Here is a 20,931-nt window from a genome sequence, read left to right as displayed (position 1 = left end):
ACATTTAGACCTGAGAGCATATTGTCTTGCCTATTGAGTGCAATGAATTGAAGCCTGATAATTGAAGGCAACAAACTCATGCCAGTTTTCTTTAAAAAAAAACAACAACACAATAGGTTTTCAACACATTTTGAATACTTCTTCTATTTCAGTTTTCATACACTCAAAATAATTTTTTTGGTCCCCATTCTTCATTATCGTCACCAGGCATCTGCTAAGAATATCTCACTTACAACTTTTTGATCTCAGATGAAAAGCGGCATAGGAAAGATAATCAGAGAAGAAATTAAGGTACACTTAAGGTATGTGAAATGTACATGTATTATACAATCAACTAGATTAAAAGAATATTACTGAGGTCAGCAAGTCAGATGCTTGAAATTTAAGAGATGACAGATTCATAGCCACACAAACCATCCAAATTTCTACCTCTTTAGGAATACACTGAGATAGAAAAATATTTCTTTGCATTATGGATGTTTAATCCACAGCTTTGGAAGCTCCTGGATGTCTGCAGCACAAAGTCAGCAGTGTTGGTGGTATTGTTGCATCAACATAGTGGCAACATTCTTAGCCTTGAATGACTGTGTATCGGGTTTGCATGGTAAGGGTTTGGTAGGTGGGGGGCTACAGGGGTGGTTTCTGTGAGAAGCTGCTGGAACATTCCCCCATGTCCGATAAAGCCGATGCCAACCGGCTCCAAGACAGACATGCCGCTGGCCAAGGCCAAGCCAATCAGCGATGGTGGTAGCACCTCTGTGTTAACATATTTAAGAAGGTGAAAAAGTTGCTGCGCAACAGCAGCTGTAGCCAGAGAGAGAGGAGTGAGAATATGTGAGAGAAACAACTCCGCAGACAACAAGGTGGTGTCATTTAACCCGGCAGGCAGCTAAACACCACACAGCCGTTCACTCACTCCCCCTCTGCAGTGGGATGAGGGAGAGAATCAGAAAAAAGAAAAGTAAAATTCGTGGGTTGAGATAAAGACAGTTTAATAGGACAGAAAAGGAAGGGGAAATAATAATAATAATAATATTAATAATAATAATAATAATAATAAAAGAATACACAGAATAAGACACATTATCTACAGGTGAAAGCACCCAGCCAGGCCTTGAGAGACTTAGTTTCAAGCCTATAGCTCTTACAAAAGAGCCTTAAATTTATTTTAGTATTGCTTTACTAGCGTTCTGCAGTTTCCACAGCACTTAAGTCATGTACAGGCTGTCCTCTTACATTGATTTTAATGGCAATAGAATTAGCATAGGGCAGATGGAAAAGAGAACCGAGGGTGTATCTTGAGGGAGCTGCAAATGTGTTTTGAGCTGTCCTCTCAGCCTTGATTTCCTCAGGCTCCCTGCCTGCAGTGAATGCCTGGTTCCTGTACGATGCCTGTGGCTACTGCCCTGGCTCCCGCTGGCTGATTACTGCTGCACCTGTGACAAATTAAATTAGCCACAGCTGGGCTGGCTGGAGGCCATGGCAACAAGTTGTCAGGCAGAAAGAGCTGGTTCAGCTTTGGCCTGGGTTGTGAGCTCAAGGGAAGACAACTGTTACTTGTTTTCCTTCCAGGTAAGGATTTCTATATTCATTAAAAAATCAAAATTGTCACTAGATCTTGGTTAAGCCTTTTTTTTTTGGAAGACACCAGTCTTTCCCTTTGATTGTAACGGTGCTGTATAGCTCATAATTTCCAATTGATTAATTTTCCTAAGTCATCAATTCTGTAGGGCATGGAACTGTAGCATGCTTTCTATTTTTGCTGATCTCAGTGGGATTGTTCAGCTGAACAAAGTAAAATACACGTGTGCTGGCAGCATAGCAGCCTTGGTATAGGTTTATTTAAGTGCTGTTTTGCAATCATGCTTTCTCATTCTTATTATTTATATTAATATCAATATTTTCTATATATTTATCCAAAAGTGTAAGAATCACCTTCTATATAGGGATAATTGATCTTCCCATGAATACAGTCATGTATCAAACTCTTCGTATAGCTAAGAGCTAGAAGACAGGTGTTAGCAAACTAAGGAAAGAAGGAATTTAGCAGTAAATCACAACAGGGTTGGAGGTAAGTGGGGCAGGACATTCAGCTAGGATCCAGTGTAATTTGGAGACTGGCTCCTGCTAATTCACTTCCTCCCACAGCCCAGGGCTTAGATGACCTAGCAGGCTCCAGGCCACCACAAGCCTATTGACAAGGGTATTATGTAGGTCCATGTCAAGAGCTGTGCTTGAACTGCTTGCCAAGTTCAGGTGTCAGAGGCTGGTCACTCCCCTTTAAATGTGAGCTAGTGAATTTTTTTGCTGTTGATGATGCTTTTGGAAGCTACTCTAATACATAACATTTTTCCTTTGTAATTCTTCTTTGCATTGTCCCTTTGCTTTAAGGCAAGTTTTGTTTTGAAATGTGATTTTAGTCAGTATCTATTAAAAGACCTCTTAATTATGTGATTGATAGAAATTATTAAAAATGAATAGAATTTGTAAGGACAGATAAATATGATATATTCTTTTGGTATGTTTTTACTAAAGAGTCACAGAATTGTTAAGTTTGGAAAGGACCTCTGGAGATCATCTAGTCCAAGTGCCCTGCTCAAAGCAAGGTAAATTTAGAGTAGGTTGCTCAGGACCATGTCCAACTGGGTTTTGAATATGTCTAAGGATGGAGACCCCGTAACCTCCCTGGGCAACCTGTGCCAGTGTTTGACCACTGTCACAGTAAAAAAGTTTTTTCTTATGTTTAAATGGAATTTCCTGTGTTTCAATTTGTGTCCATTGCCACTTGTCCTGTCACTGGGCAGTACTGAGAAGGGTCTGGCTCTATTGTCTTTACATCCTCCATCAGGTATTTACACACCTTGATAAGATCCCCCTGAGGCTTCTCTTCTCCATAATCTCCCAGCCTCTCCTTGTACATCCGATGTCCTGATCCCTTAATCATCTTGGACAGTGGACCCTCTCCAGCATGTCCATGGCTCTCTTCTACTACAGAATTGGGCACAAAACTCCAAATGTGTCTCATCTGTGCTGAGTAGAGGAGAAGAATCATCTCCCTCAACCTACTGACAACACTTTTCCTAATGCAGCCCAGGATGCTGTTGGCTGCCTTTGCCACAAGGGCACATCCATGGCTCACGGACAACTTGTTGTCCACCAGGACCCCCCAAGACCTTTTCTGCAAAGCTGCTTTCCAGCCACTTGACCTCCAGCCTGTTTTTGTGTATGGTCCCAGGTGCAGAACCTTGTTGAACTTCATGAGATTCCTGTCTGCCCATTGCTCCAGCCTGTCCAGGTCCTTCTGACTGGCAGCACAACCCTCTGCTGTATCAGCCGTTCCTCACAGTTTTGTATTATCTGCAAACTTGCTGGGGGTGCACTCAGTCCTGTCATCCAGGTTAAACGGTATAGGTCTCAGTGTCGATCTTAGGGATGCACCACTAGTGACTGGCCTCCAGGTAGGCTTCAGGCAGCTGATCACAACTGTTTGAGCCCAGCAGTTCAGGCAGTTTTCAGTCTGCTTCACTGTCCCCTTATATAGTCTGTACTTTATCAGTTTGTGTATGAGGATGTTAGAGGACACAGTGTCAAAAGCCTTACTATAGTCAAGATAAATAACGTGCACTGCTCTTTCTTCATCCACTGACCTGGTAACTCCTGATGGAGTTATTCACAGTAGGAACGATGCGTGCCAATGGCAAAGGTGTGCAGGACATCATGATATGGACCTGTTGGAGCGGTCCAGAGGAGGGCCACGAAAATGATCAGGGGGATGGAACATGTCTCCTATGAAGAAAGGCTGAGAGAGTTGGGGTTGTTCAGCCTAGAGAAGAGAAGGCTTCAGGGACACCTTCTTGCAACCTTTCAGTACTTATACGGGGCTTATAAAAAAGATGGCAGCAGACTTTTTAGCAGGGCCTGTTGTGACAGGACAAGGGGAAATGGCTTTAAACTAAAAGAGGGTAGATTGAGACTAGATATAAGGAAGAAATTTTTTACGCTGAGTGTGGTGAAACACTGGCACAGGTTGCCCAGAGAGGTGGTGGATGCCTCATCCCTGGAAACATTCAAGGTCAGGTTGAACGGGGCTCTGAGCAACCTGATCTAGTTGAAGATGTCCCTGCCCATGGCAGGGGGGTTGGACTAGATGACCTTTAGAGGTCCCTTCCAACCCAAACTATTCTATGATTCTCTGATTCTATATTTTCTCTCCCCTGTTCAGCTGAGGAAGGGGAGTGATAGAACAGCTTGATGGACACCTGGCATCCAGCCAAGATCAACCCCCAACATTGTTGTGGCAGGAATCTGATGATTTCTTGAAAAACAAAACCAAGAAAGTAGAAATTGCAAATTGTAAATGTAGATGTTTACAGAATGCTAAGTGGGATTTCATGGGATAAAGAGAAAGCACTTCCACCAAAAGTCTGCTGCAAATTATGATATTCAATCACGTTAAAGCACACAAAGACTTAACAGACAGTAGGATTTTACCTAAATATTGTGATCCCTGCTTGGAAGTGAAGAATCTAGAGGAGAATTGGCCTGCATTAGCAGCAGGATTGGTACAATTTAACACTGTAAGGTCTTTGAATAGTCTTTCTCCTGTGTTTCTGAACTGACACTAACACAGGGACAGTGCCATCCATATCTGAATAACTAAGAAAAAAAGTATGTAGTAAAGGAATTTTTTTTTTGCTTAGTGAATGCTGTATATTACTGAATAGAAATACCTTCAAAAAATTCGTGTATGCAATTTTAGTGCTCATAAAATGAGAAGCTCTGTCCATATATTTTGTGTGTTGTTCATAATAGAAGATGACAAGCTTTTTTATAGTTAAAGTTGAATTCACTTTTTTCTTTTTAAAGATTCATTTTTCTAAGTGTTGCAAAATCCATGTATTTTCCTCACTTTCTTTCATGGTTTACCCTGGGGCTTCTTTAAACCAAGGAATCTTGAGGCATAGCCTCCTGGTATGTTTTAAAGTTAACGATTACTCTAATTTTTTATGTTTTGCACAGACATGGTGGCTCAGGTCACAACCTCCCTTGTGGTTTTAAACACCTATGCTTTATCTGATCTAGTGCATAGCTCCAGCTAACACACAGAAAAGATGCAATTGAAAAGAAACACCAAAAAGGAGTGTGGTCCCTGGGCTGGGTGAAGCCAAACATACATGAGATGGCTTGTGATGCTCATCTGCTCTCACCAGCCAAGAGATTATCTTGACATCTAGTATTAGCACAACTGAAGGAAAGGGAAGTGAGTGGGCTCTGGGAGGATATGCTGTGACCGCTGACCATGTGTGCCACCCAAGCAATTTAGGTTGAAAGTCATTTTTGGCAGAAACCTGTTTTCTTTAGACATGCATTTAAAATTTCCTTCCGCTGGAGGGTGAACACAAGATTAATTTGGGGGAGCGGTATAATCTGAGTAAAGAAGATAATTCAGAAATTGCTCAGATTGTTTCAAAAAGAAATGAATTACACGTTAGTGTTTGATGGGAAGGGTTTAGTGGTTTGGGAACAGAGATGTAGACTAGAAAAGCGAGTTGTATTTTTAATATATATGGAGAAAAGACAACACTGAGAAGGTTGATAGTGAAAAACAGGTGGAAGAATGAAGTAATGGAAAAAGGGTCACAGGGAGAGAAATTAAGCATGAACGGGTTGAATACCTGGATTTGTGAGATAATAGAGTCAGGATGCCTGTCCTTATCAATTCTTTTTCCTTTCACATCTCTGCCAAAGTGAAAGTGAACAAGGTGTTCTTCTATTTTACTTGCTCTATTTCATGTTATAAGCTGAAATGGCAGAGATCTCTCTGAAGCTGAAACAACAGAGAGATCTCTGGCTTCAGGTCAACCTTGACATTTCCTCTGAGCCCTAATCTGGGAAACCTACCCTTCTTGGTGAGGAGCTGTAAACTGGAATGAAGAAAATATTCACCAAGAGCTAGCCTTGCCAACAGAATTCAGCTGAATTTTGACATGTCTGCCTTGTGGAGTTGAATTCATAACCCCAGCTAGGTGTTTATAGTCCCTGAGCAACATATAGGATAGTAAGGTGCCAAGGAATTGAATTCACAACAGCCAGCATTGAATGGGATTGAACATCTAAGCCAGCAAGTAGTGAATACCAAAGTGTTTCTGCAATCCACTTTTCTCCTGAGTTTTATGTTTTTCACTGTGCCTGTGAAGCTGAAAGTCACAGCCTAAAACCTTCACATAATTTAAGGTGCTGAGTCATCCTATTGGGTAACTAATACACTCTAAAATATAATGGTAGTAGTAGTGTCCAATGGTTGTAAACTTATCAGTTTGTAATAGTTTTTTGGTTTGAATGCTCGCCTGTGAAATGTATCTTCCACTTCCAAGAAAAGTACCCTAGCTATGAGACAGAAACAAGACTTGTAGCAGTCCTTGGGCCAGAGCCCAGAATCTATGACTCCCATATCCAATGTCTTTTCTGCGGGTTCTAAGAGCGCGCTTCTTTTATGAATTGGGCAAAACTCCCATAATTTTTCTGTTCTTGTTGCATAGTGTCTAGCATCAGTAGGAACGGTGGAGTGTGTCCTCACACTTCATTGTTTCAAGTGTGTGGTTACGTCATGTTCCTGAGCACTGGAAATAGTGGTTTGGGACTCCTTCTCATGCAACTTTTCATCATTTTCAATTATCTAGGTACCTCTAAGATTTTCTAGACAGTTTAAAGGGAGTTTTGTCAAAATGCTTTTGCTTTAATGCTGTATTAATATCTCCTTCAAGTGAAGAGGCTATAATTCTCAGTCATCTGAGATCCATAGCATATTACTTTCTCCCTCTCCAAAAAAAACCTCATTTGAGTTGGTGTGCTTAAGGTCTTTATTTATCAAAAAGTCATTGCTTTCAAATGTCATACAGCATCTGAAAACTAGCACTGTTATTCCTAAGCAACTATTCCTATTTAAAAATAGGAGTGCTCTAAAACGTAGGTATTCACTGAGGTTTTCTTAAAATCCTCTATGCCCTACTGGAGCGTAATAAGATACATTAACTATGCAACTTTAGGATTAACTGAGCAAGGGATCTCTCAGATATAAACCTCCAGCCATCCCTGGAACTTGTCGAGTTCACACATTCCACCAGTCTTTTAGAAAACAACCAAACCATGTTTTTTTTAGGTTTTTATCTTCAGGCCATGGCTCCACTTATTGCCCTTACATGTTCTAGTTCCTTAATGTATAGGATTTAACTTCCTTTTTCATGCCTTCTGAAGAAAGAGTAAGGAATGTTAAATATAAAGGCACTTAGCTCTGAGAAGCTTAAGAGGGCCTGGTAGTCCTTATTTTAGCACTAAAGTTTTAAGGAGACATTCCTGGTATATGTGTACCCTGGAAATCCCTATAATTGAGATGGGATATGAGAGCGGGATATGGGTTTTAATGCAGGGGGTGGATTAGTAGAAAGGACAGTATAATGACAGTGGCAGTATAACGATTTGGTTGTAAAAGGGGGAGAAGAGATTCTAATACCTGGTATAGATGTCTTTGCATCTGGTTTAACAGACTTGCTCTTTGAGAGTAGAGCATAGGTAGGAAACTGCTGTTAGACCTCGAAATATAAACATGACTCTGCTTTGGTGGAAAGAAGGTATTAATTGTGCTGTAGTTGACACAGATACTGTTACCTGAATGATATTATCTGCAAAGGTGGAAGGGGTGTGAACCTTTTGTGAGCATGTATGGTTAATGCTAGAGAGATTAGAATTAAAACTGAGTTAGCATATAGCTTAATAATTTGTTTCCTGGCTCTCAGATATAAGCATAACTCTCCTTCACCTTCCAGAAAGGCACAAGACATTTCAAAGCAACTTAACAAAGTAAATCAGGAAAAGCTGTATCATAACAGTGGATTCTAATATAATGGTTTGACCTTTGGTCTCTACAGGGTGTCTGTGGTGCCATTTCAACACAGCATTTAAATGTATGCAAACGATGAGCCTGATCCACTGCTCAGAGGCATCCCTGGAAGCCTTTCCAAAGGACTTTTGGATCAGGGCAGGCTAACAGGCACTGCTATTTTGTCTATCAAGCAAAATCTGTATCTGGTATCGGACAGAAAATACTACGTGGTGGGCAGCACTAGTGAACTCTTTTCCTCCAGATATGCAGATATGCATAGTTTTTCTCAGTAGTTTACAATGAACACATTATTCTGCTTTAAATATTCCTCAGACCTGTTTCGCATACGACAATCTGTCATTCCCACACATTACTAAGTCATGAGAAATATTAATTAAAAAAAAATCTTTATTTTTTTAACGTGGAGTACAGCTACATCAGCTGTGGTTACTGGTTTGATTTCAAATCCAGAAACCACAATAAAGGCTGTTTTCCTTACATCATATGTGGTGATTAATATGTGGTAGTCTTGGGCTCCAGATTTTTACAGCTCTGTTAATTGATCATGAGCCAGAGCCTGGGGCTGTATAATTAAGTTAGCTGGAAAATTAATGCAGGAAATGGCTTCTAGATTTGATTGGTTTAAAAATCTATGAATACACTTATTTAATCCTTTTGAATTAAACTTGGTGCCAAAAAAATTATGTTAACTTCGTCTGCAATTTCATAACTTCAGGGCAGTATTCTTTTTCTGCCTTTGAAATCAGTGATGTTTGCACAAAATAGAGTCATCTTAGATGATACAGTAAAAGGCCTCTCTGTCACTGGTTAGAGATGCTGGATTGTCTGTGCCTTTTGGTCTGATGCATATAGGCACAGACATTAGATTAACTGGGATCTAGGGACTGAATATCCTTACTTACAGCTCAACAGTGTATGGCTGTGACTGTACAAAAGCCCACTGAGGTAAATCAAGCTCCATGTCGGTGCAGCTTTTACCTGCACATTGTAGGATGACAGGAACAGGTCCTTATTAAACGGTGATTGATCTTGTGTATTATGCCTACGGTATGGGAAAATAGGTATGTTCTCTCTCCCTTGTATTCTGAGATTGAATGAGGTCTCCAAACAAGATTAGAAATGTTATAGCAAAAGCATCCTTGAAAGAAGGGTAAGGAGTAAGTAAACGCTCTCTAGTTCTGAGCTCGTCCATTGCCTTCCCATAACTCAGGAATAAATACAATCAGCAATTATACTGAAGTCAGTGTAATACTGCAGACAGGGAAATCAAGTTTAGGCTTAGTGAATAGATGAAGATGCCAAGTGTTTTGAGAAAAGGTGTTTTGTTTTGTTTTGTTTTAAATCTGTAATCAGTGTGCATTAGTTTAGGTCACATAGTATAGCCAGTTTATTGTGTCTTAGGTTAAATTTGTCATTTGATACCACATTAAGTGACTGTTACTCAGAAAGTTGTAGGTCTTTGTAGGATCATTTTAGGGCTGCTTTTCCTCACAGATGGGAGGTGACATTATAAAGCCAAGGGAGAAGGAAAAACCATGATGGACAAATAAAAGTGAAATAAGAAATAGTTCTCTCAGGACTTCCTTGCACTTTAATTGCATTTAGACTTGTCAAAGAGAAAGAACCTTAATCAAAGGACCTTTAATGATAATATATGTGGAGTATAAAATATTTTGTTAGAAAAAATGCAAGGCAAAAGTAAAAAGCCCATTACCGAAAGTGCACCAGGTATCAGTAATAAATAAACCAAGACTGAACATAATTGGGGTGAAGGGTTATGGCTGTACAATTAAAGTTGTTATGCTAAGGTGATGTCCTAACATTACTAGCACTGCCAAGAGGCAAGTCTCTATTCTAGCTTTTAAAAGCAAGCTACTGTGAAGGGAGAGAAAGTCTTCCACTGCTTTATTTGGTTTATTTGGGAGCTACAGAAACGCTAGACCAGAACCAAGGTTGTCTAACCTTTCTTACAGTTCTTGTTAACTGGATGGTGGAGCAAAGTGAGAACTCAATATGCATATATCTGCATATCATCCTAAAGCAGCAGCAGATGATCAAATTAGTAAAAGGAAATACTGTTGCTCTGGGAATTTAACATTTTTAATGTTATCACTGAACATGAACTAAAAGCTTCCACATTCTTAAATTCCTAACCCCCGTTTTAATAGTGGGCCATGGTTAAAGAAACCTCTTAATTAACTTTTTTATCAGGATAAACTATTCTGAAAAGACACCTTTTGAAATTTTTCCTACATCCTTGCTTCTGTCTGCATGAGTTGTTAATAAAAACCTTATAAATGATAGAGGTTCAACCAAGAAAATCAGTAATTATTTCAAGAAACCATTCCAGATTTTGAACTCCTATAGAATTATGCATAGTTCAAGTAAATCTCAGACTGCTTCCAGATATACTTTTCCTGTAAAGTGAACAGATTTAATGTAAGAATCTTTAGAAAGCAGAAGAATACAGACAATATTTCAGACATGACAGGTAAAGCTATAAAGATGAATAATACTTAGGGAGGAGTTAGGAAGTTTGTAGAACAAATCATTAGCAGTGTTTATTTTATTACCTTCTCATCTATTTTAGTCCCTTGCAAGTTCTTCTTTTGACTGATATACGCACTACCTCCCTTCTGGTAGGAAGTTGAGGTTTCCTTTCTTTGCCATCACAAACAGCGGTAATAATTAGTTAAACAAGGGTATATATTAAGGGCTTGATTTTCTTCCACTGGTGATGACTGAAAAATTGTAACTGGGACAGTTTCTTTTTCTTCCTGTATGATGTACTATCATTTACACCTTTATGAAAAGCACAACCATTGTAATTATATTTAATTAACATTTACCATTTACTTTGCTCTGTTGCAAGTTATTATGTGAAATGAACTGTTTGAGGGAATCTGTGTCAGTACCTTCTCCAGAAGTATATGGTTTTAAGAAGATTAGCACCCTGACCACACTAGGATTTATGTATGAAGGATCCCACCTGTGGTTTTTATTCAGATATAACTTCTATCCAGCTTTGCATGAAAATTTCAGTGTTAGCTCCAAAATGTTCTATCTTCTGTTATGTGTCTGTGCCAGTAACGCTGACACTGGGGGCTTTGGATCAGCTTTTATCATGCCCCACACAATTGCACATTATGTTGTCTATAGAACCATTTCAGGACTGCCTTTCTTCACACTGGGAGATAAAATTGTATGTAAAATTCTAATGGGCAAATAAAAGTGAAATACAAACTGTGTTACTGATATTTATTAGGAACATAATCCATGTAGGTTTCCCTGAACATGTCCCCTCTGCCTGTCTGAAACTTGTTTCTGGGCAGAAGTTGAAAACTTTGGATATTTCTGTGGGGAATGCAGGCTGGATCTAACACCTCTGCTGTGCCTGAGCTCACAGGCGGCCAGTGCACACACAGGAAACTTAATGTGCAAATCCAACACTCTACACAGCACTGGACCATATATTTCTGTCCAAAAAGTCCTGGGCAGAGTATTTCCAGGACTTCTTGGCAGAAGCAGGGCAACACTACTTCATCATCCAATTTCTATATATTTGCTGTCTTTCCTAGGAGTTCTCTGCTGTTACATTTCCCAGTGAAGGTTCTGAACTGGAAGTGCTGTGTCCTCCTGGAAGTCAACAGTAGCTCAGTTGACTCTTTTTTTTTCTTTCTTTTTTTAGTTTGGTCAGTGAATTAATTTTCTGGGACTTGGTCTTCAAAGCTCTTGCAGTCTTGTAGAGAAGAAGCCTGAGGGAGAAGGTAATAACACTGAAGATCAGTTTGAGCAAGACTCTGGTGTACAGTAGTTTACTGACTTTATTTTGGTCCAAAATGTGAAACTAGCATTGGAACTTAAATCCTATTCAGATATGGGGCTGTAGTAAGTTTTGCATCTTACTCACTGAGTTGAATATTCAAAAAATACAGTGATGGGTCATATATCTACACAAATCTGTGAATTTTCTAAGGTCACAGGGAAAATTCTGTGAATCCCAGGTATCTGCATAGAGCAATAAAATGTAGGCTGCTGAGGCTTTTTACCTTTTTCACCAAACTGCACCCTTGGTAGGGCAGATTGGTAGTTCTACACCTCTGAGGTTACAGCTAGTGACATTTCCAGACCCTTGGAGGCATCACATAGGGCCCAATGTGAATGGCTGTAATATTGTTCCAACAGGAGCACTGCCTTCTAGAAGACCTGGTGTTTGCGAATAGTTTTGAAGGGCGATGCAGAATGATGAGAGTGAAATTAAAGTTCCTTGCCTATAAAAGACAGAACTGAAACTGATCTAGGAAAACTAATGGGTGCTCCTTCTCTTCAGTAGACATGTCTGAATTTTAAGCCACTCACTGGTGTGCACACTGCCAGCCACTTCAGTAAGGGGGAGTATCATGGAGGAAGTCTAGTGTTATAGGTCTGGTAAAGCAGGGGGAAACAAGGCAATGTTTGCATTGAATAAAAGTAGATAAAACAGTTGTAACAATTATTTTGAGTAACTGATTGTAAGCACATAATTGCAGTGGTGAACAAAAAAACCCAGGACACTGCTGTAGGCATGGTGAAAAATTGCCCTTCTTCTGTCTATCCTAATGTGTTCATCATAACAACAACCCTGATGAGCCCTTTTCTATAACTTTTGCACCCTGGGGAGTTAACAGAAATATTAATAACATGGGTATCAAAAGACTCATCCTAGCGCCTCAGTTCCTGGTTGCTGTTCCTTTCAGGAGTATTAGTGACAGCACCACTTAAAAGTACAGAGCCTCGGTGATAAAGCTCCTGTTCAATTTGATGCATGAGAATTGTACTTTCTGCATTACTGCAGACAATGGAACCATTAACTTGTTATCAATCACCTGGCTCGCAGCACAGCCAGCTCTCTAACAAGAAGCCATGGGGCATAAGGTATAAATAGCAGACATAAGTCAACCTCCTTGACCAGTTGTAATTGTGAAAGAAGGATTGTAAACTGCGTTTGGGCCTCTGTCCAGGCTTTCTGAAACAGTCCAGTGTGCACATGGAAACTCAGCTAGGGATGTTCTGTTTTATTAGAAGGCTCTGAGGGATGGATCTAGAGCTGGGTCCCTTCTTCTCCCTTCCCAAACAATCATTTTAGATGTCTTGAGTACCTCTGGGTGGTTTGAGGAAGATCTTTCTGTTATAACAAGATAGATTAAATTTAAACTTATTTTGACTTTTTGAAGCATCGTGAAACCTGATTCTCTCTGTTGTTACATTGGCTATACTGGGGATAGTTCCACAGACAGTGAGCTTGTGGGGCTGGGGAATAGTATGCCAAGAATTAAGGTGGCAGGGCAGAGAATAAATTTACATTGTTGTGGATGCCAGGAGAATTAAACCTACATAGGCCTTCAGAGAGATATTTTTTTTTATTATTGTAATTATTTCTGTATTTGCAAGCTGGTTGGTTTGGTTCCGTGAGAGAAGATAAATAGCTGGATTCATACAGTACCCTTCTCCCTTTACTGACTCTCTTCCACGGGAAGTGAACAGAAGCTATTTTAATTGCCTTTCTTAGAGGGAATGACATCACAAACTAGCTGCAATCTTCTTTTATAGTTCTCTTTGTTACCTGGCATGAAGGGCTAGTACAAGCTTTTAAAAGTAGGCAATTCTGGCATAAAAGTGGGGTGGTCAAGGTCTGTGATTCTTCAATGACTTCCATTGACAGCTTTATCAAAATTAAATTGCCCACTCTTCTATTCCATAGTGGAAATCCTAAGAGAAGGTAGCAGTGAAATAGCTCACTGTTTTCAGCTGAAATGTACTCCATCCCTTATGCAAAGGGATTTGCTGATGCAAAGAAGTGTAATTTACACCTTCCTGTGACAGCCTTTGTGACTTTGACCTGGAAAGTAGAAAAGAATCCAGGCATACTTACAGAAGGTGGCTATAAATAGATTTAAATGCAGTGGCTTATCTTAAGGTTAACAATAAGTTGTCTTTACAGTGCTAACAAACTAGACCACACAGCTTTGTTTTGATTTTTACCTGAAGTATAGACCTGTGTGGTCTACATGGGTGATATCACTTACATTTGAAAGCCTGATAAAATGGAATGCAAATGATTTATCTAGCTGATACCAACCTCTCAATAAAAGCCACAGTCATTAGTAAACCTTGGTATATATAAATCATTGTTATTCTTATGAATGCATGGTGAATGCCTTTTTTTAATACCTGTATCTTCCTTACCTTCAAGAGTTTTTCCCAGTGGTGGAGGGCAGTGGATTATGGTGATTTTGCTGCAATGTACTATGAGACATTGTAACCAAAGCATGCTCTGCAGATAGCCATTGTATTAATCAATGTTGCATACTCACACACACGCAATTGCACACTTCCACATGCTTCTTCCGTCAACTTACTGATTGAGAAACTATTTTTATTAAAATAAATAAAAACTATTACTTAAATCTCTGGAGTTGAAAACAGTGCCTTCAAAGGTCTAAAAAACCCCCAGAATTTCAGGCAATCATGCATTGCCCTGTGTGTATACTGTCGTAAGGCCACGCTACTGTAAGTGAATAATTTAGCACTTAAGATGCTAAAGTATATGACTCCTATAAAATTGCTATTCCTTAGTTACTATTTTTTTACAAACTTATATGAAGAATAGGCAATATATGAAAACTCTTATCATGGAGCATGGTTTCCGTATGCTGCAGAAACTTATTTGAAACTGGTTGGAAAGGAAAGTTGAAGCACGAGTGTAATGAGGGAAGTCATAGGGACATTCATATGCCCACGTTAAGTGAGAAACATTCTCTGAAAGTCACCTGGTTGGCAACATAGACATGGACATATGCATAGGTATTTCTGAATAATAGACACAATGAAAATGTTTCCAGCATTTTTCAATGAAATATAAAATTCTGATGAAATATGAACACGTTAGGGAGAAAAAAGTTGATTTTTGTATTTTAATAGTGTTTATTTTTCCTAAATGCCAACTTGTGAACAAATTATGATTTCTAAATGTGTAATTTTGATGTTAAAAATGTGGAATTACTCAATCTGACACTTTTGAACGTTCATTCCACATCTGTGATTGATTTATTTTGGCCCAAATCGGAGTGGGAAGGATGAGAGAAAGAAATTATTGTAATTTTGTAAGATTTAGAAATTTAATTTTCTAGGGAGGTGTTTTGAACAATCATTTTGGGAGGCAGGAAGCATGAATTTCAGGAATGGAACTCGGAAAAGGCTTGTTTCATTTATTGAGATAGGAATTTATTGTGTATGGGAGTCTCATCTGCAGCTGACATTGCTTAGCACTTCTGGTGCATCAGGCTGAAATTCCAAGTGTGTGAAGAACAGTTATGTAATCTTTTCAGAAAATCAAATTTTGGAAGAAAAGTTGTTACAATTCCTTCTTGGATTTAATCTCAGGAATGTGAGCCTTAATATAGGTCAGAGGTCCAGGGTTTAAAGATACTATTGGATGAAGCTGTAAAAACCCATCACTGCTATAAATGAACATTTTAGTACATGTATCACTTGATTTTGTGAGGGCCTCTCTGGTAAAATGTCCAAGTGTTTTCCCCCAATGAATTCACTATTGTTGCATGTTGATTCTCTCATGACAAACAGAGAATTACTGGGGACCCAGAATTCAGACTTTGGCTGCTGAGATGATGTAGTTCAAGGCATTGGCAGGAATCAAAGTAGTCCTCGCTCCTCAGCTGCATGTGTTTTACAAGGTTTGCAGAGAACAGCCACATCTTGCTATTTTAGAAAGCAAGAATGATTATTTTGCTTATATTGCAATTAGATTGTTGACGTTTCCAGCAAAGCAGGGGTCAAATTTTGCGCAATGTTTCGTGTGGTCAGAATTGGAGATGACTAAACACTTTTATACTTTCCAGTTTCTGGACTGCTCCAGAGGTCACCGTGGCTTTTCTAACTGATGACATCCTCTACTTCTGCTTACAGCAGTTTCCTCCATCCCCTGATATTCTCTCCTTCTCTGTGTCCCTCTTCTAAGATCAAACTACTTCTTTTAAGGGCCTCTCCATTGCCAAAAGGGTACCAAAGGGCTATTGTGAATGGAAGAATTGTACTTCTTGTCTCTACAAACAAGAGTTTCTCTAGCTAAGTGTTCTTTTTATCTTGAGATTTACACCGAGGCTGAGCTCCAGACCAGAAAAGTTGTGTGTTTGCAGTTTGCATAACCACAAGCAGTTGGAGAAGACCCATTAGAAAACATAAGACTCCTTATAGCTGAGCATGTCTACTATCTGCATAGGCAACCACAACACCTTGCATCAGTTTGTCACATGCAGACCACAGGGAGTCCAAAAGGAAACTACATGAGATGCAAGCACACTGTGCGTGTTGTGCCCATGTCTGCTTTCTAAAACTGGTGCAGACAGCTCTCTTCTGCTTGTGGATGCATTATGGCAATGCCTTTTAACTGTGTAACTGCAGACTAACAGTTTTGCAAGGACACTGATGGTTGTACAAGCAGCAAATTATATAAGAGGGGATGAAATAAAAGTCCTCTTCTATGTAAGATGCTTGCCTAGGCCTCAGGAGAGCTTTTTTCCCCTATTGAATTCCCACAAGATTCCAGTGTTGTAAGCAAGAGGGAGCAGACACATTTATTTCTAGTACTTCACAATATCACATTATTTGACTTTGGAAATGTAGTGTTCTTTTATAATATAGTTCTTACAGCTCTTACATATAACTGTCTCAGCTAGTATTTCTTGTACTTGGCTCTGCAAAACCAAAGAGAAACATACAGCCTTTGGTTTCAAATGATATTACGTGTCATATTCCCTCCCTTCATCTTCTTCACCAAAGCTTCCAACACACGGCTCAAAGCAAGAGTGAAATCAAGGGTTATGTAAAAAAAAAAGGCAACAATAAAATGGCAGCCAACACACAGTTTTCTTCTAAGTATTGTTCTTGTGTAATTAGTATATGAATGATCCTTAAATGCCCAAACTCCCTGGCTACCACAGACTCTACCTTTTACACGAACATGGGTTATTCCTTTAGCTCGAGCTGTAGATTTTACTAGATTGGCAGTAGTGATCAGTGCAGTGATCAGCAAGACTCTTAGTCAGCAGAGATGCTGAGGTAGCATTCTTTCCTTCCAGGTAGTAGAAGGACGTAAACATCTTAAACTGTCTTTCTATACAGTTTTAGTATGGGAATAGTAATGGGTATCACCCACTGCTATTAGCTGAGGTGGGAAATCTAAAAGGAGACAACAGGAGTTTAGGACAAAAATGTTTGGGGGTATTGATAAGGTCAAGACCTGTTTTTGCAAGAGGGAAAGCTAAAAGAAAATCTGCTTTCTGAATCAGCATCTCCCAGTCTCTGCCGCCTGAGAAGCAGCTACACTGAAGTGGCTTTAACACAACATAAGCTTGTTCTTTGTCAGGAATGTCTCATTATGTAGGTCCTGCTGATTTTTAAAATCTGGAGTTTTCATACACTTAGCACAGATGGAGAACAAAAGGAGCACAGTGATTGATTTTACTGAGTCATTAGGGAATTTTTGAGATAACTCATTAATGCAAGGTGGCGCACTAAAGATTGCTTTTTAAGGAAGGCTTAAACTGATAGTCAAATTTTGTTAGTACTCCTGAAGTCTTTCTTTAGGCTATCATGAATAATCTGTACTATGCAGTCTTTAGGTTTTAAAACCAGGAACTAAAGGAAAAATTGCCTTTTCTATACGTTAACCTAACAAATACTATTTTTGAAAAGGAATATTTTATACTTAAACTACTAAAGAACAAACAAACAGCTAATGGTTTAGTTGAGTTTAAGGGACATGCAGATGATTGGGCTGTGACTGTATAATAACATAACATAACAACATAACATAACAACATATAGTAATATATAGTAACAATTTGTGAAATGAAATAAAATTATTATTGTACCTACCATATGTGAAAAGGAAAAAAACCAGACCTTTGAAACTACTCAAGTCTTCTATAAAATAATGAAGTGCATTAAGTAAAATTGTTGTATGATTTGAGTTCAAATACAAAGAAAATAAACTCTTCCTATCATAAGGAAATTTGCTTACAACACAATAGATATGTATGTTCATTTGAAATATATATATTGCACACAAATACATCATATATGTGCATATATATGCATATATATACATACAAAATAACTTCTGGAAAATAATAATATGCCACTTCTGGCATTATTAGAATGAAAAATCTTTTAACTGGGTAGAAAACTTTCATTACTGGAAAACACACAATTCAAAACACTTCTGTCACAGATGCTGCTAAGAAACTGTAATCTTGTCCTTGATCCTTGGGCACTGAGACACCTCATAAAATCCAAAGCTGTACTATTAATGTGATACAGTCTAGTAAAGTACAAATTCAAATAACAGAAGGAAACAAGTTCCATCTGATTTAGAAGTATCAAACACCTTGACTAACAGAACTGATCTAAACCCCATGGAAGTCAATGACAGTTAATTGTCATTTAATTAACTTTGATGAGTTGTTCATTAAACCCCTAATTTACACTGGGTCTTTGGACTCCTTTATTTTTCAACTTAGATTCATATATATTAACATCTCCTAAGTCCTCCTGTAAATTTTCAGTTCTACTGAAAAAGCTATATTTGATCTGGATTCCAGGGAAGCCATGGAAAAATAAAATTAAGATTTAAGTTTTGTTTGGGAATTCTATGCACATACTTCGGGAGGCCATGAATGTAGCACTAAGTAAATAAACAGATCAAATATATCAACATATTATAAACTTTTATAGAAATAAATGGGCTGCTGGGTAGCAATAGAACAAAAGATTATGAAAAGCAAAATAGAATAACATCAAATTATTTAAGCTGATATTCTTTCAAATCCAGATTGTTATTTTCAGAGCTGGGTAGAAAAGTTTTCATCATTCATCAGAAAACAATGAGATTGAAATAAAACTTTCTGTCGACATATGTCCATTTCAGTGAAATTTTCTTTTGGAAAGAAAACCAAAAAATTAAAATGAGAAATGGAAGAACATGAAAATGTTTTGGTTTTTTTGTTTTTTTTTTTATTTTATTTTATTTTTAAAATGTGTATCCATATCCACTTTGGGATGTGTCTTCTTTGTAGAAAACTATGCTTGGTGATTCATTTTGGATCACAATGAAAGCAAAGTTTGAAATAAATGAATGTCCCATAAAATGGAATTCTACTTGTAGCCTAAATCTATCCATTTTCATCTAAGCTAGAACTTATTATTCAGGCAAATTCTAAGATAGGAAGCACTTTCTGAGGCACTAACTTCTCTTTGGACATTTTAAAATAGAAAAACATTTTTTGCTTGACAGTATATTGTTGCTTAGATGTGAAGCGAGAAATCATTTATAAGGTGGTATATCTGAATGGCTTTACTGGCTGTGTCTATTTCAGAGTATGTGAGTCTTGTTAATGTTGCCAGCATTAACACTGGAAAGCCACGTTATCCTTTTCCTGTGGTGGAATAACTCTTTTTATATAAATAGCAGTGGATACTATGGAAACCCTAGAGGTTAGTGCTTGAACTATAATTACTTTGTGGTCATTAATAATTATTCCATGAGGTATTACAGAGCATATTCTCTGAGAAAATAATAAGAAAAAACCTAGTACCACCCAGCAGCTGCAATAGACCAGATCTTTAATTTTGGGATATTTGATTGCCACCATATTGATCATAAAGGCCTGAATCATCAAGCCCACTTCCCGTCTAATTAATATAGCAACATATAAGATATGACTAGCAATTTTTCCAGGGTTCAGATTTCTAACTTCGCTTGCGCAGATTTGTTGTTGTTATCAAAATGTTTCCATTAATGAAGGCTCACTAAAACATTCTCTTTTTATGTTAATATTATGACAATTTATACTGTATATATGAAAGAACATGTTTTTCTTCATTGGTCTTAGTGCATGTTATCTATTTGAAGCATCTGCTTTTCAAATAATTACCGAATGTTAAAATGCGTTAAAATACAGTAAAATTTATTTTTAATCAGTATTACTAATAAAGGAATGGGCTGGGCAAAAAATTTGAAAAAAATTTAACTTCTATGATTTTTATTTTTTTCAGTTTAATCTCTTTGCGAAGTTACAACTGGTGAGTTCACTCAATTTCTCACACGAGGTCATTGCAATCAATAGGTTTCTTTCCACTGACTTAGATGCACTATGATTCAGTGCAATTCTGTACCTCTGTGATGCAGCCAAATCATTTATATAAAAGCCAAATAAAGCCATGAGATATAAAATGTTGACTTTATTCTCTTTGCTTGCTTCATGTGTGTGGTACTGTAATGTGGTATAATTGAGATGATATGCAAATACTACTCCAGAAAAACTTGCAATTCTTATAGAAAAAAAAAGGCAGGTATATCTGAGAATTTCTTATCTTTTGCCAGTTTTTGACAAATCTTAGTGTTGTTTCAGTGTAGATTTTGAAATCTCATATTAATGAAGTCAATTATATCAGCAATAAGATAAATTTACTATATTGTATTTGTATTGGCTTTGTGTGGCAAGGTTTTGGGGAGTGGGGGGGGTTGCAGTGTTGGCTTCTGGGAGAAGACACAAGAAGCTTCCCCCATGTGGGACAGAGCCAGTGCCAGCCAGCTCCAAGGCAGACCCGCCACTGGGTGGATCTGGCCAAAGCTGAGTGAGTCAACAATGGTAGGAGTATCTCTGTGATAACACATTTAAGAAAGGGTAAAAGCCACTACACAGCAGCAGCTGGGAAAGAGGAGTGAGAATATGTGTGAGAAACAGCCCTGCAGACACCAAGGTCAGTGGAGAAGGAGGGGGAAGAGGTGCTCCAGGCACCAGAGCAGAGATTCCCCTGCAGCCCGTGGTGAAGACCATGGTGAGGCAGGTTGTCCCCCTGCAGCCCATGGAGGTCCATTGTAGAGCAAATACCCACCTGCAGCCTATGGAGGACTCCGTGCTAGAGCAGGTGGATGTGCCCTGAAGGAAGCTGCAGCCCATGGAGCCTCC

This window comes from Pygoscelis adeliae, unplaced genomic scaffold (assembly GCF_000699105.1).
Source record: "Pygoscelis adeliae isolate BGI_AS28 unplaced genomic scaffold, ASM69910v1 Scaffold168, whole genome shotgun sequence".
In the NCBI taxonomy this organism is placed as follows: Eukaryota; Metazoa; Chordata; class Aves; order Sphenisciformes; family Spheniscidae; genus Pygoscelis; species Pygoscelis adeliae.
The sequence above is the reverse complement of the archived record's forward strand: the minus strand, read 5'-3'. Positions refer to the sequence as shown.